Here is a 16,139-nt window from a genome sequence, read left to right as displayed (position 1 = left end):
AAACTATGACAAGTACATATTTCAACCCTCGACAAATAGGCAGTTGAATGAAATCTAACTGAAGTCTCACAAAAGGACCTTCTGCCTTTCCAATTTTTCCCATGCAGACCACAGTTTTCCTGCCAGGGTTCAATTGTTGACATATTTAACATCTCTGGCAAAGGCTCTCAGCTACATTCCTGAACTTTGCGCTGAACCAATCTTGTCTGAAGAGTCGAATCATTGCATCCCTGCCCACATGTGTGTCTCCATGGTACATTCTAGCCATTGGTGCAAGCATACTGTCTGGCATGACTGGTCTGCCATCATAACAAACCCACACACCATCTGCTGCCCTTCTTTGACATCCTATTTTCACCCACTCTTCGTTTTCCAAGTCTACTGCATCCTGCAGATCTTTCACCTCCTCCCAGGTCCCCACTCCTGCAAGTAGCATAAGTTGGCAACTGATTCCACAAGTTTCGATTTTCTGGTTTAAAGCAATTGCACAATGTTGGGCAACCTGGTGAGCATATCGGTTACCGGCTGTCACATAGTCGTTTCCTGATTGGTGAGCAGCACACTTAACCACGGCCACCTCTTTTGGTAATTGAATTGCATCCAGTATTCCTTTCACAAAAATTCAATTTTTAATAGGAGTTCCTGAAGAAGTCAGGAAATCCCTTTGCATCCACAGTTGGCCAAAATCATACACAACCCCATAACCATATTGACTGTCAGTAAATATGGTTACTCTCTTATTTTTCCCAATTTTGCATGCTTTGATTAAAGCTATCAATTCAGCGACTTGTGCAGATCTGACCTCTGGTAAATAGGATGCTTCGACTATTCCAGTTAATGTACATAGAGTGTAAGCAGCACTCAATCCTCCCTCCTCATGTCTCATGCATGAGCCGGCTACAAACAGCTCATGTTCTACATTTTTCAAAGGTTCCTCTTGAATGTCAGGACGTGGTTTGGTGCTAAGTTCAGTCACGTCAAGACATTCATGCTCAACCTCATCTCTCACTTCTTCTTCATAAGGATCAGTTAGTAAGGTAGCTGGATTAAGAACAGTACACCTCACTATTGTCACATTTTCAGCTCCCAATATTATTCTTTCATATTTTGTTAGCCTACTGGGAGTTAGTTACTGTGTTCGGGTCCTGGTCAGTAAAATCACCACTGCATGAGGAACGTACACCTTGACAGGGTGTCCCATCACAATTGACTCACTCTGTTCTATGCTTACACAGGTTGCAGCAACAGCTTTCATGCAACCTGGTAATGCGCAGGCCACAGGATCCAAGGTAGCAGAAAAATATGCCACTGGCCTTCTAATCAATCCATGTCTCTGTGTCAGAACTGAAAGTGCACAATTACCCCACTGAAAGCAGAATAATGCAAATTCTTTTGAATAGTCGGACATGCCCAAAGCAGGTGCTTTACACAAATACGCGCGCAATTTCCTAAAAGATCCTATACTTTCCTCGTCCCACTCTATAGGATCCTTTGCTCTCTTTCTGGTCATTTGTATCAGAGGTTTGGCTAGTAAAGCAAACCCTACAATCCACTGACTACAATATCCTACAAATCCAAGGAACATTCTTATTTCTTTTTGGGTTTGTGGCAACTGCATTTGTCTTATTATCCTGATACTTTCAGAGGTCACCCTTCTAACTCCTCTACTCCTATTTGATGCCCCAGGTATTTAACTGAATTTTTACAAAACTGAAGTTTCTCAGGGGACACTTTATATCCACCCTTTGCCAAATGATTTAACAATGTAATTGAATCAGTAACACAGTCCTCTCAGGTGTTTGACGCCACCAATAGGTCATCAATATACTGCACCAGGACTGACTCTCCGGGCAATACAAGATATTCAAGGCTTCTTTTGAGAATCTGATTAAAGATTGAAGGACTTTCAGTGTACCCTTGAGGCACACGATTCCAGACATAAACATGCTCTTCAAATTTGAATGAAAATAAAAACCTGCTATCTGGATGCAATGGAATAGAAAAGAATGCATGACATAAATCGATCACTGTGAAACATCCTGCTTTCCATGGTATCTGATAAAGAATCACAGCTGGATTAGGCACTACTGGGCAGCATGGTACAACAATCTTGTTAATTTTCCTGAGGTCTTGAACTACCCTGTATTTCCCATTATTACAAGGGCTACTCATTATTTCTTTCAGGATGCCTTGTTCGGCCAATCGCTCTATCTCTGCTGCGACACCTGCCTTTACTTCTGGACTCATTTTGTATTGTCAGGTGTTCGGGTAAACAACTCCTTCTGTGACAGTTACGGGATCTACATTTGCCATTAATCCTGTTTCTTTTCCAGTAAAATCCCATATTTCTGCATTTACCGTCAGTTTGACTTTTGCAGGTAATTCATTTTGTGTCATCATCGAATATAATTCATTTACTTCTGTTCCCTGTTTAGCTAACATGAACTTGTAAACTCCATCTTCATCTGGGGTTTGTATTGCAGCACCATCTGGTGTGTAAAATATAGTGCAATTCATTTTGCACAGCAGGTCTCTCCCAAGCAAATTTACAGGGCTTGATTTACAGACCACAAACCTATGCATTTCTTTAAAATTACCAATTCGCACCTCCATGGGTTCTGTGATTGGAGTGCTAATCCGTTTATTTGAAACACCTACAACTTGTATATTCTCTCCCGAGAGGGGCAGGTTAGGAATGTCTGCTGTTCTCACACTAGACCTGGTAGCACCAGCATCCAACAAGAAAGTAATATAATTTCCCTTTACTTTACCCTCTATGTAAGGACCTGACTGATCTACCGGTAGGGATGCGCCAAGTACACACTCCCCTTCTTCCCCCCACGGGCACCGTCATTCCTGATCATAATCAATCAGTGGGTCCTGCAAAAGAAACTGTGATGTTAAAAAAAAATTCTTACCACTTCCTTCTGGAAATCCGGCGTCCACACTGTACTTGGCTTGACTCACAAAATTTGATTTACGGGCAGTTGGCAATTGACTCTGAAGATCTATACCCTGTCGCTGATGACTCATTAACACCTCATTCTGCGTCTGTGGATTTCAATTTTGATTTGGGCGTTATTAACTTGTATAGCTTTACACTCACTCTTCCAATGCCCCAACTTCCCACACCCGTGACAGGGAAACTTTTTCTTTGCCTCTTCCCGATTTAATCTTCCCCGTGGCTTTCCCCCATTATTATCACTTTGACTTTGTGCTCTTCCTTAATTTTGCGACTGGTCATTTAGTTGGAGCTCTTGCTGTTAAGCTAATTTTACTTGAGCCCACATTACTTTTTCTTCTAAACCTTTTCGCTTGTTATCAATTTCGTCCCCACAATATTTTGCATATTTTAAAATTTCGTCAATGGGCTTTGACTGCCAGCACAGCATGTGCTGCTTAATCATTTGAGATATATCCAATCTCAGCCCAGACACAAATCGATACACAAAATGAGTCATGTCTTTATTCTCTAAACTTTGAAACCCACTATACTGTTTGAACACCTGTAAAAGACGTTCGTAGTAGGCATGTACAGACTCATCCTTTTCTTGAGTTGTTCTGTCTATCTTGACCCAATCGTTTTTTTTCGGGGGAATTTTACTCTTTAGGAAGGTGATTACCTGATGATACTTTTTCATTACATCCTCTGACGGGGCTCCTGTTTTTGAGTCCCTTGGATATTCCTCACTAGGCCAATCCACAGTAATCTTACATTCTGTCCACAAATCTGCAGGTACTACTATGTCAACAGACCATCCAGATCCTTCAATAAAACCTTTGAAACTTTCACAAACCTCTCAACTTGTCTTTACCACTCCACTGGTTTCTCTCTCAATTTTGGGAAATTATTCGTAAAAGACAAAATATCCTGTCTATTCCATGGCACATGTACGTACCCCCCTCCAGGTACTTCTCTCATCGGATACAACCTCTCAACCTTTTCTGTTTCCCTCATGACATATTCAGATGTCATTCGATTTACCTGAGCTTCTACCTTTTTCTTTGCCCATCTAACTTTCAATTTTTCAAGATCTCCGCACTTTTGCAACAGAAATAACAATTCCCTGATCTGCAACTTTCTTCCAGACACATTCATGTTTTCCAAATCCTTATCAGAGAATTCTGCTCTATATGGTTTCTGTAACACCTTTGATTTCCCTATGTCAATTGCCATTTCTGATGCCAAATTTGTCAGTTTCTCATGGAATGCCTTTGTATTTCGCGTAATGCTTCTACAAATAAACAGTAATTCTTCCTCAATGTATGTGTTTAATCTGTCTAGACCCACATTTCCAGCAACCATTTCTTCCAATTCTACTCTCAGTTTGAAAATGTCTAATATCTTTGGCTGAGACTTTGGCTTTCCATTTCTTGAAACCATCTCTCTATATCTTCTGGGGTTACTATTGTGGCACTTCTAGTTCCTGATGATGTTTCTAATCTAACTTCCTTTGAACAACTGGGCATATTTCTTTTTGGAGTTTCCATCATTGGCTCCTTCATAGGCAAATCCATCAATGATATTACAGATCCACATTCACTTGTGTGATCATCTATTATCACCTTTTCTTTTCCAGGTTCTATACTTGGAGTAGGCATTACAGGAATTTTTGGACAATTTGATTTTTCTCCATACAATGGAACCACTGGACCTATTGTAACTGGTCAATGCTTCAGGTCAATGCTTCAAGATGTGCGTTTATCTGATCTATTCTCTAAATCAATTTGTCTCTGTTTTTATTTATTGCTTTCCTTTCTTTTTCTTGAAGTACCCTATCTGTGGTGTCATGTACTATCTGTGGATCCAACGGTGTTCCTATCATCGGGGCACTTTGTGTCATTCTATTGAATCCATCATTATAAGGTGGAGGACCTTTTATCAATACGTCCTCTAAATACCCTTCTTCTGTTTCGCTGCTATCTATCATGGTTAAGTGCTTGTTTTTTTCTGTACATTTACCTCCCATCTGCTCTTCTGATGTTAACACAGGATATAAACCTTCTGCCACCATGGCCTGTCTCCATTGTTTCATTTGACTATCTCTAGTCTCTCGGGGAAATTTCGGGTAATATTTGCTTAAAGTCCTGTTACTTCGTGATCTGTCACATTCAAAGGCTTCCATTTCCCATTCTTCTAAAGCTCCGTATTTAGTCAACCTAGGTCTGGGTTCTAATTCATTCATACGTTCTTAAATTGTACAATATTCTTCCATTAAAACTTCTATACTCAGGAATTACTAATATACCATCATCCTATGTGTATTCTACCCAATTTTCTAACCATACACAAGTATGATAGCCTCTCTCCACCATCATGTATGATGCAGGCATATTTGAAGAAGGAATGAGAATGCCTTCTCAACTCTTAATGGGTTTGTCCTTTTTGAAATAATTCTTAACCTTTTACATAAATGTAATTTTTCTTTTTTCTCCGTACATTGCGTGCTTGTGCTTATTAAGGTACTGCTCGTAAGCAAACCCTACAAATCTTCTATTCGGTTGAGTCCCTGTTAAAGTTGGATCGTACATGCAAATTCCACTATCTATTATTATTCTCTGAATCTCTATTTTGTCAACCAATCAGACGCTTTCTTTAATTCTAAAATTCTCCAATACCAGCGCGTTTTCTAGTCTGAAGTCCAATCAACTTCTACTCTGCTCTCTCACTCAGCCAATGCTTGCGCGGCTTTTCTTTGACGTCAGTATAACTCCTTACAACTGTCCCCTCCTTTACATTTTGCATCAACTAAACGACCGCTGTTTTATCCAATCCCAGCGCGGCTCTCAGTGATGTCAGTGCAGCACCCGCAACTGACCCCTCCTTCACAAGGTAATGCGAAAACTTATTTTCTCACAATCTTTTCAAACAATTTAATTAATTAACAACGTATAAACATTTGCTATTGTGTCTGACCCACTAATTCAAAGAATAGCAAGATTTCTTACACTGCGAGTTAAACCCTTCCGCTTACTCTTCACACACTACGAGTAAAACCTTTCCGCTTACTCTTCACACACTTCGAATAAAACCTTTCCGCTTACTCTTCACACAAACATCAGAGAACCTGCTACTCCTCCAGTATTACCCTTTCTAGGTGATATAATACAAAAATTTCACCAGCGAACTCCTCGCTACCAATTATTCTCAGTTACAAGAAATTTTCCCTAACTTAGTGCTTCCAGTCCTGCGTAACTTTCAGCACTTTCTCAATCCAGACCAATAACCTCACTGCAGTGTGGCTTCTATTCGCCACCCGCTATTCAATATTCCCGGGAATTTCCAGACAACATAAAACAATACATAACGAGTTTTGGTTAAAACATAAATCAATAATTCAAATTTCAAATACACTCCTAACCTAACTAACTATACTAACCATGCCTCTGCTACCAAGCAAAACTGACGCAGCGCAGTTTACCAGCTCTACACATTCATACACACAACTCTCATTTGGGCCCATACACATTCATACACGCAATGAGCTGGCAAATATCCACTGGTCATCAATTTTATTTTACCCTAGGAAACCTTTACACCAGTATTCTTACCATTCCTGTCTCCTGAGTAAATGAACAATTCGGTAAGATCTAGTAGTAGATTAGAATAGGGAGGGAAAACGATAATACATTTAACTTTATTTTAAAGAACCACAGACTCAGAAGGAGTTTTAAAAGTTTATCTGAATCAATAATTTTGTGAGTCAAATCAACATATACATGAATATACCAGAAAACTCCATCAGGAAAAATAGTGCTGTTAGCTTATAATCAAATCGCCAGGGCCGGCTTTAGGGCGGTGCGACCAGTGCCACCGCACCGGGTGCTGGCTTCCTGGGGGCGCCTTGTTTGAAAGTTTATTATGCTTTTGAAGCACCTGCTGCAGCGTTTCTTGTCCCCGGCAATTACCAGGACTCACATAAATGTCAAGATAACTTGTGTGATTATGTATCTTCCTGGAGAGAGATCAGCATTTTGTATCATTGAGGTTTTGACTTTTAGGTGAATTTAGTGCGGAGGGTTATATGCCTGCTGCAAAGAACGTGTACCAAGTAGATTACAGAGTGCGTATTATGTAAACAGATCAGCAGGTTACTGCTTTCAAAAGAGACATCCTTTTGTTACTTGCAATTTATAACTTAAAGTCCTAATATAGGATAGTGAGCTATTAACTTTCATCCTAGAACTGCATACACACTGCAAAGTATACATTATTAGAACATTGATTAATGTTGCAAGAAGGGTTAATTTGGCTAGAAATCGATTCTTAGTATTAAAGAAAACTCCCAACTATGCTGTTTCTTTTTTGATTCTGAGTTTGTGCTTCTCCACACCAAGCACTCTTAAACTATACTGCCTACCAGTATGGATGACATGTGACTCCTACACTTTTAGTCCTTTGGCTTATGTAACATTTCCTATACACTGATTTACACACGTATGATTGATTGTCTCTGTGTAATGTGTGTGAGATACAAAGTGCTCGGACACCCTACACTGGTATGAGTGGCGCTATATAACTAATTCAATGCATCTGAGAAGGTGTGGTTATGGAGACTTGGTCACTGTTAGAGAGCGCTCGGGAGAGAATCCGTGGTGGAGGTAGTCATTGGGGGGGCGCCAACAAACATTGTCGCACAGGGCGCCACCAGCACTAAAGCCGGCCCTGCAAATCGCATTAATGAATTCTTGCAATGACAGCACCTGAGGAGAGAAAGGACAGAGAGCAAGTATGGAGCATTAACCCTACAGATATATTTACCTAGAATGGTGTGAGGACCACAACATCAAAGAGTCAAGGATTCAGGACAGGTTCTGGACAGGAAAAGGTGACCTCTTCTAGTGCAATGCCAGCGTTACACCCCTCTCTGGTGCTACTCTCTCTGGCTCGGGCTCATCTGGACCCCTTCCTACATGTGCTTCCTTGGTTGTTTCGCGAATTTCCCTAGTGTTGGATTCTTCAGTCAGATTTCAGCAAAATCGAGCAGCATCTCAGCACAGCATCAGCATCTCAGCATCAAGTGTGTCTAACTATCTAGCACTTACCTCTGTTATACCAATTCAAATGTATGATCCACCCCCAAATGTTTCAATTCCATGTTCACCCGCAATTTTGATTGGGTCAAGTAGTGGGTTAAGGACATCACACCATACCAAGTGCAATATTTTTCTTTAGTCTATTGTCTATTTATCCGCCCCTTAATTTTAATCCCCACAAGCTTTATTCCCACAGATATTTCATATGTGGATCGGTAAGTCTATTTTACAATGTTACTTCTCCTTCCTTATGTAGGGTCAAAAGTTGTTTTCCCATGTCCTTGCTGGGCTCGGGTTTGACAGCCAGTCAATTTACTTCACTTGTTCACAATGAGCAGATGTTTTGCACATGCGTAGAAACCACAAGGGAACAGAGACGCAGTCACCCTCCAAGGCCTAAATGTGAACTATTAATAAAGTCAAAGAAGAACACGTTAGAATACAAACTTAAATGAATTCACTGTATACCACTTTCTACTCTAACCCCATTTACTTAATAAGGGGCATATCTACAAGGCGGCGATATAAAATTATCGCCGCATTTGCAGCCATTTTCGGCCGAAAAGCGGAGATAATTTTATCGCTATATTAGCAAGGTCACGCTATCGCGTGAAACCTTGCCTTAGCGCCTGAATTCCTAACGCCCATCTTTGCATCTCTAATGAGATGCAAAGTGGGCGTTCTTCCCCAGGATAACGGGAGAAATGTTGCTAAGCGACATATCTCCTATTATCATTCCTCACGCAAAGCAGCATAGCGACAAGAAAAGTAGTGATAACCTCTGTTATCGCTACTTTCCTTACGCCTGCTTTGAAACTGACTTAACCATGATATCCTATGTAAGGTGGATACCATGGCTAAGTATGTGAGGCCCTATCAACAAGCTATCGCCAAACTTCGTGGGATTATCGCTGGGTTTCCAGCGATAATCTCACTTTTGTCAGTTAGCGCTAGGATTTGTATCACTTTTGAGATAAGCGTTGCTAATAGCACGCTATCTCAGCGATAAAAATCCATGGTAGCCGGCGATAATTATCCTAGCGCTAAGTGCGCTTAGCGATAATTATCACCGGTTGTTGCTGATATGCCCCTAAATCTTTTGCATTAATGGCTTAGTAGAACTTGGATAGGTTAGTTTCAGCACGGCATGTGCATTAATGCGTTACTTTAGAGCGGCCATTTTTGAAGCTATTGCGCAGCTGCAAAGTTTTCCCCCAAGCGACAGACAACGTCATACTACGTAGATGTAGTAGACGCATGTGCAGAAGAGTTCCGGCGTTTTCGGCGGCCAGTTTAGAACACTTGGGTTATTCATTAGTAAGGCACATAGAAAAGCGTCCCCTAGATACATTAATGTTGAATGTGGTGCACTGTTAGTACTCACGGACAGATTGATTATAGTATTACAGGTTATTCGAGAGGATTGCATACAATAAGTTTCTTTTTATGCGAAACCTTGCTCCATCATAAGCAAGTTGCAAATGGGAAGGGGTCCCCAGGGGACACCTTCCTCTTTGCGACTGGCAGCGAAAACGTTTATTAAGAGCAGACAGTTGTCCCACAGACCACTACTTACTCTTAAAGAATGATACAGAAAAATGTTATTTTGTTTTTGACGCATTTTGTTTTCCTTTACGGAAAATGTGCTGCATTTCTAAAAAATAGTTGCTTTATTATAGAGCAAACCCAGACATGGTGGTTGGTCTGCTGTCGTCAACAGTCCACCATTCCTGTATTATTGCCCATTCCCAATGGGCCGCAAATTGTGACCTGCCTGATGAATATTGATGAGACAAGTCCATTGCGACCTCATTGGGAATCACTTATGTGCCTGAGGCACATTAGCACATTTCATTTTGTGAGTCTCTATTTGTGAGTCACAAAAATGTGCAATTAGAGACTGAATGAAATAAAATGGTCATACATGTGGCCCTTAGATTTGGCACTCTCCCAGTTCTGTCCTAAGACAAAAACTGGACCCATCGATGACAAGCATGTGCAACTGAACTATAGGAGGAACAGGCATGCATTGCATGCTTCTATGCAGTAAAACGAATAATGCAAGAAGATTCTATTTATGGACTCTCTCCATCAAATACAAGACCAGATGTTATAGAAAGGCCCTATCTTTATGTTATCAAACAGACTCAAAAGTGATCTTCTCATCTGCAGCCTCTTTTAAATACATATTAAGGAAGAAGACTACATCTATAGACCATCATTTTTAGCGTGAAAGACTTAAGACAATTAACACAGAAATTAACTTTTAATCATGAGCAGATTACTAATTGCACTTTTTCAAATTAACTTGTGTTTTTACAATGTTAGTTTCTTTTAAACTGAAACAATAAAGAATCAATTGAAATTGATTGGAATGGGTTTTATAGAATTTAAAAGTGGGACATGTAGAAAATAATGTTACCATGTGCCTATAGGGATAAAGCCCAGAAAGGTATTTTCACTGTGGCAGACCTAGCTGTCCTATATATAAAGCCAAAGTACTGATTAAATTACTAGTACTGTATCTCAGGAATAGGACCAGCTGGAATAATTATTGAACAACTATTTTCAATAGTAATTTAAAATCCAATATAAAGGTGAAGTCAGATTTTAAAGAAATATTAAGGGAATGTAAATTTTTAAAAGTCCCCTTTTTCTCGCTGAAGTTCCAGAAGGCTAATTTGCATTAGCATTAGCTCTCCAGCTTCTCACAGCCTGTACTTGCCTTGAATAAGATGTAAATGTTGCATGAAAAGCTTCCCCTGGGAAAACAATATGCTGACCTGAATAGGCAGAGTTGGATCCTCTGAAATAAACATAATAATCATAGTGGGGGCAGTGGACCTCCTGTGACACCACAATGTCAAATACTGCCTGACAGGTCTGTTGAACCACATGTAAAACTTGAGGTGCGCTTAAAATGGAGCAAACAGGAAGCCAAGACAATTCTTGGGTATACCCTGACTGGTTGCTAAAGGGCCCTGCTTTCGCCATGGTAGGCAAATATCTTTGACTTTGTTTTGGGTACAATGCCTGTTTCAAATTGGAGTGTGAGATTTGGAGGATAGTGGAGCTCTGCCTATGCCACTCCTACACACAGCCTAGCCCTCAGATCCCAAGTTTGGTGTGGCCGAAGACATTTGTTGTCTTGAAAATGCCCTGACACATAGAATTTTGGGCCTGATTGCAGTAAGGCAAAGAGGAACTACTGAATATGTGATAAAGGTGGCCCCAGGAACATTTATCCTTTTGGACATGGAGTACCCAGGGGACACCACTTCTCACTGTCTGGAGCCAGGCATAACTGTGCCACCGTAAGACACCTGGACAGAACACTCTATGGACCTGGGAAGATCATAGGAGGATTGGACCTGCAGTCTGTAACATGAGAGAAGCCCTGAAGGACTGGACGTCCTTCTTGTACAGTGGACAAAGAAGCTGACCACTTGTGTGCCTCCAAAGGAGGCAACAAGCTGCAAGAGGTATTTTCCTTTAAGTATCCAAGTGAGCAGTGGCAACTGGATCTGAACTGAATCCTGCTGTTGACCACTGCCTGATACCCTGTGAATCTCTGAGCACTTCCACTGAGATCCTGGGGTCCTCAGAATTGTACTCCTGATGTGATTGTCACTTAAAAGACTAAGTTAAAAGGCAAAACCTGTGACCTGGATGAACCTTGTTGGTGTATCTGTCTCGTGCTTCATTACAGTCATCCTCAAATTGTGCCTATGTCCCAGTCTACTGCACTATTCTTTTCGTAAAATTAAAAGAAATCATATCTCAGGGTAACATTATTGGATTTTTGTCATTTTGGTGTCATTTCTCTCTAATTTGGTTTGGGATTTTTATTCTTTTCGATTTTAACTGTACTACTGTTTTCGTACTGCATAAATAATTTACACATTGCTTTAAGTTATGCCTGTCTGCTCTGTGCCATAGCTGCCAGGTTATTTTAATGACTTTAAGGGTTCATCCTGGCAAAAGTTGTCATTATTTCTTGAGATGAGCAGTCATCCATACCAAATAATAACCCAGTGTCTTACATGTATGGGCATCTTTGTGTGTCTTTGTTGAGTTATGTGTCTGAATGTTGCTTTGTACAACACACATAACTGCTGACCCACGCCACCATGTGTTTTGTTTGTTTGAAACCCTGTACTAAGGTGCATGCGCATGTCTGTGAGCCTTTGCTTGTTTACTCACATGGTTATATGTGTACAGGTATTTGTATCTTGGTGTCAGAATGTGGGTCTGTGTCTCTCTGGGCAATTGCATGGAACTCAGTATATGTTCTGGTAGAGCATATCTCTAATGGGTGTTTACATTTGTGGGTTTTTGTGCTTACATGCCTCATTTTTCCACATTACTTTATTTCTTCAAGATATTAATGGGCCATGCTGTCATGCACTTTGTTTTGTTTACACCTGTCAGGCCTGAACTTATTATGGGTGTCTATGTTAAGTGTGTGCATTTTATGTGTGTGCGTGTGTTCCATCTTGGCATTTTTGTTGTTTGTTTTGACATATGTTTAACCTGTGTGTTGTTCAGCTATATGTTTTTAGCAGTGTCTGCTTTCCAGCACCATTGATTATTTGAAACAGTTTGTGTTCCCTGTGTTCAGAACTATCTAGGTGTGTGGGCCTGGGTGTACTGTCCTGTCTATTTTGATTAAATGCATTTCTGTTTGCCACCAAGCTTGTCTATGTCACTTATTTTCTACAGTTTATATTGCTCATCTCCCAACCACAGTCACTACTGAGCCATCTTATTTGAGCTTCACAAAATAGGACACAAACAGTCTAGACCTCAAAGAAATGTTCTATTCAGAGGGATTCTGAACTAATACAAACACTGATAGACTGATTCATAAAGGTAAACTTACACTGTACGTTTACTACTGTTTGCTATTCACAAAGGGATTTCTGAGTAGTATCTTTAAGAATATGGAATCTTCACACATAAAAAGATTGGACAGTCCTACCTTTTATGTGAGGAGACTCAGCACTAATAAAGGTAAAACTCATAAAGCTCTTTGTGAAGAGCAAACAATCGTAAACTTACACAAAAGTGTAAGTTTGTCATTGTGAATTAGGTTCTGAAAGTCCCTATGGTTTAATGTGCTTAGAGCTGTGCATGTTTTTAAGTTGTGGTGGAGGTGGGCCATGAAGTCAGAGCAAACCTGTAAGCCTAATGGTTTTAATAGACTTAAATATTGATGGTATATCTGCATTCTCTGAAGGCAAACACAATTCGCTTTAACACCCTTTAGCTCTTCGGACAGTAGCTGCCTCTTCACGTCTTGATTTAGACCCCTTTCCATTCCTTTAGCTCAGCAGATGTAAAAATAGCCCATCATTATGATTGATGTAAACAATGCCTCAGTTCATTGTTAGCTCACTTTTAATTTTGTGCATGCTACTCCTGTGAAACTCCATTCATTTTCCTCTATACACAAGACTGTGTCCTACTTTGTCTAAATCCGTCCCCTTTCAGGTAAAATTACATTATGTTGCACTTTACAAACTTCCCTTGGCTCCCTTCAACCCACCAAAAACAGACCGAAAATAATAATAACCCCAAATCCTCCAGGTGGGTAAAACCAAAGTGGTCATCCCAAATTTGAATCAACATCAAAAATTATTAAATTAGTTGACCACCAAGTAGCAAAGTACATACAAGAGAAAGAATCAATTAGCTATAATATCGAATCATTGACACACGGCATATCTTTGTTTTAAAATACCTTCTCTATAATGTTTTCTAATCTAGGGGACATCATAATCTTAGAATTCCCAGTCAATTCCAGACCTCAACTTGACTCTCCTCAAAACCTTCTTCGGAATACTTATTCTGCTATTTGTCTAACAGTTCTTGTGCCTTGACTTTTGATGTGAAAAAATAATTCCTACAGGTCTCAAATATTTTGATCGATTGAAAGACCTTCCCTCCTGCATCCTAAAATGACTTGAACATTTGACAATAATCTCCTTCCGCTGTAGTATGAGAAAAGTCAGTGCTAAAAAAAAAAAAAGAATCTACTGAAATTTTTTAATTTTGAAATGCTGTTGATGTGTATAGCAGGACTTCTATATGTATTGTAATGTAACACTCAATAAAGGCCTGGTTGTTTGCTAATATAGATACTATTAGTGCAAAACAAATGCAGTGGGTGGTGAAATTACAGGTAGTAGGGAGAAGCTAACCTAATGTTGTGCAGCTACTAAAATGTGTGCTTGCCAAGATTTTCCATAAAATATACACCAACAAAGCATTTTTTGACTTTTTAGTGTATCTATTACAAGCCCAATTCACTGGTAATGTCGGATTTGTAATAAATATTGCAGACAGTGGACTTTAAAGAAGTCACCTTTTTTCTTCTAAAAGCCTCTGGAAGCTCATTTGCATGAGCTTGCAACTTTCACCTAGGAGCTGAATACCCCTTGATGAGGTGTCAACTTGCGCTCAGTCCTGAGACAAAGGCCCTGAGTGTGGGGAATTGTGCTTTTTCTCTGGCGGGAGGACAATCTGAGCTGTGTCCAGGAAGCTAATTAAATTCCAAGAATCTTATACTGTCACAGACAAATGTTAGCTGACACCTAGACAGGGCCCTCATTTGTCCACCAAGTCAGCCAGACACCAGTACCTGTGGGAGAAGAGCTGCCTTTGATCTAGTTTGAAGAGACCACAGAGGAGGTTTTACTAATTTCCCTGTCCACACATCTGGGGAGGGCAAATGACATCTGCACGGGGGAAGAAGGTGTCTGCCATGCTGGACATAGAGAGAGAGGGGCAGTGTAGATTGTTTGCAGTATGGCACCCAGGTACTGCTGTAAAAGTCACTAGGGTTACTCATGAGAACTTATTCCCTATTGGCTAGTGAGGGACAGGAGTCAACTCCAATCACAGGCTAGTGTCAGGAATAAATGGGGCACCCTGGACAGCCTCTTTGGAACACTACTGGGCAAGTGGAAGGCACAAGAAGGACTGCACCTGCCAATGAGACCTGTAAGGATACCTGAAAGACTGGTCTTGCTTCCACTTGTACTCAGGACACAGAAGTAGACTCCAAGAGTCATATAGCTGACCTCCTGTTATGCTACAGGGATACAACGAGCTACAAGAAGGCCTTTTATTGAAGACCCCAGCTAACCAGTTCCAACTGGATCAGTCCTGGATCATGCTGATGGCTTCTACTGGAATTAATCTTGACCTGCAAGTGTTCTTCCTGAGGTGCTTGGACCCTTAGGTGTGTCAAAGGGTACTCCTCTTGACATCCTGAAGAACCTGGACTTAGAAACCTTTTGGCTTGAAAGACATCTGGAGAACGAGGACAACCCTGACAAGTCCATCTGACGAAGGTAAATTGCTCCTGTCTTAAAGATACAGATTAGTCCCTCTTAGGGTATTTCTGCCACAGAAAATCGATTCTAGTGGGATGTTGCAGAGACTGTATCTGGTCCCGTACAGCCCTGTTAGGCTACAGCTTGCAGCCTTGCCCCACTGCATGAATCAAAGCTCTAAAACGTAAAATTGTTCACTGGGCAAAGGTGTCAAAAGTACCCAGATGGTGAAGGACCTTCACTGAGTGCAAATGTTTAATTTCTCCAGCTTGAACCTTTCTGCCTAAAGTCAATAGGTTCACCGGGACCATGTATGATGACTTTCTGGCCTAGTGAAGCCCTTCTTGTCCACAGCCTACTGCCTTGCCTCGCTAAGGATTTTTGACTTCCATTTTAGAGACTTAGTCAGAAGGTAAATCTTCTGACTGGGATGACCTGCTTAATGTATCCATCCCGCCCTTCATTGTGGTCGACCTTATATTGCGCCCAAGTACCAGTCAAACACATTCACAGGATTGTGGTTGATGCTTCACACTTTTAGGTTCTATTTCCATTTAAAACGTTAAAAAATCATCTCCAGTTACCCTTATTAGATGTTTGTTGTTTTGGTGCTATTTTGTACATTGATTTATTCTCTATTTCAATAAATTCATTTATATTTATTGTTTTGTGTTTTCAACTTTTTAACTGTTTTGGTACTTCTAAATGCTTTACATATTTTCTTAAGGTAAGCCTGTCCACTTTGTGCAATAGTTACGAGGG

This window comes from Triturus cristatus, chromosome 6, assembly GCF_964204655.1.
Source record: "Triturus cristatus chromosome 6, aTriCri1.1, whole genome shotgun sequence".
NCBI lineage: Eukaryota > Metazoa > Chordata > Amphibia > Caudata > Salamandridae > Triturus > Triturus cristatus.
Note: the sequence above shows the minus strand (reverse complement) of the source record.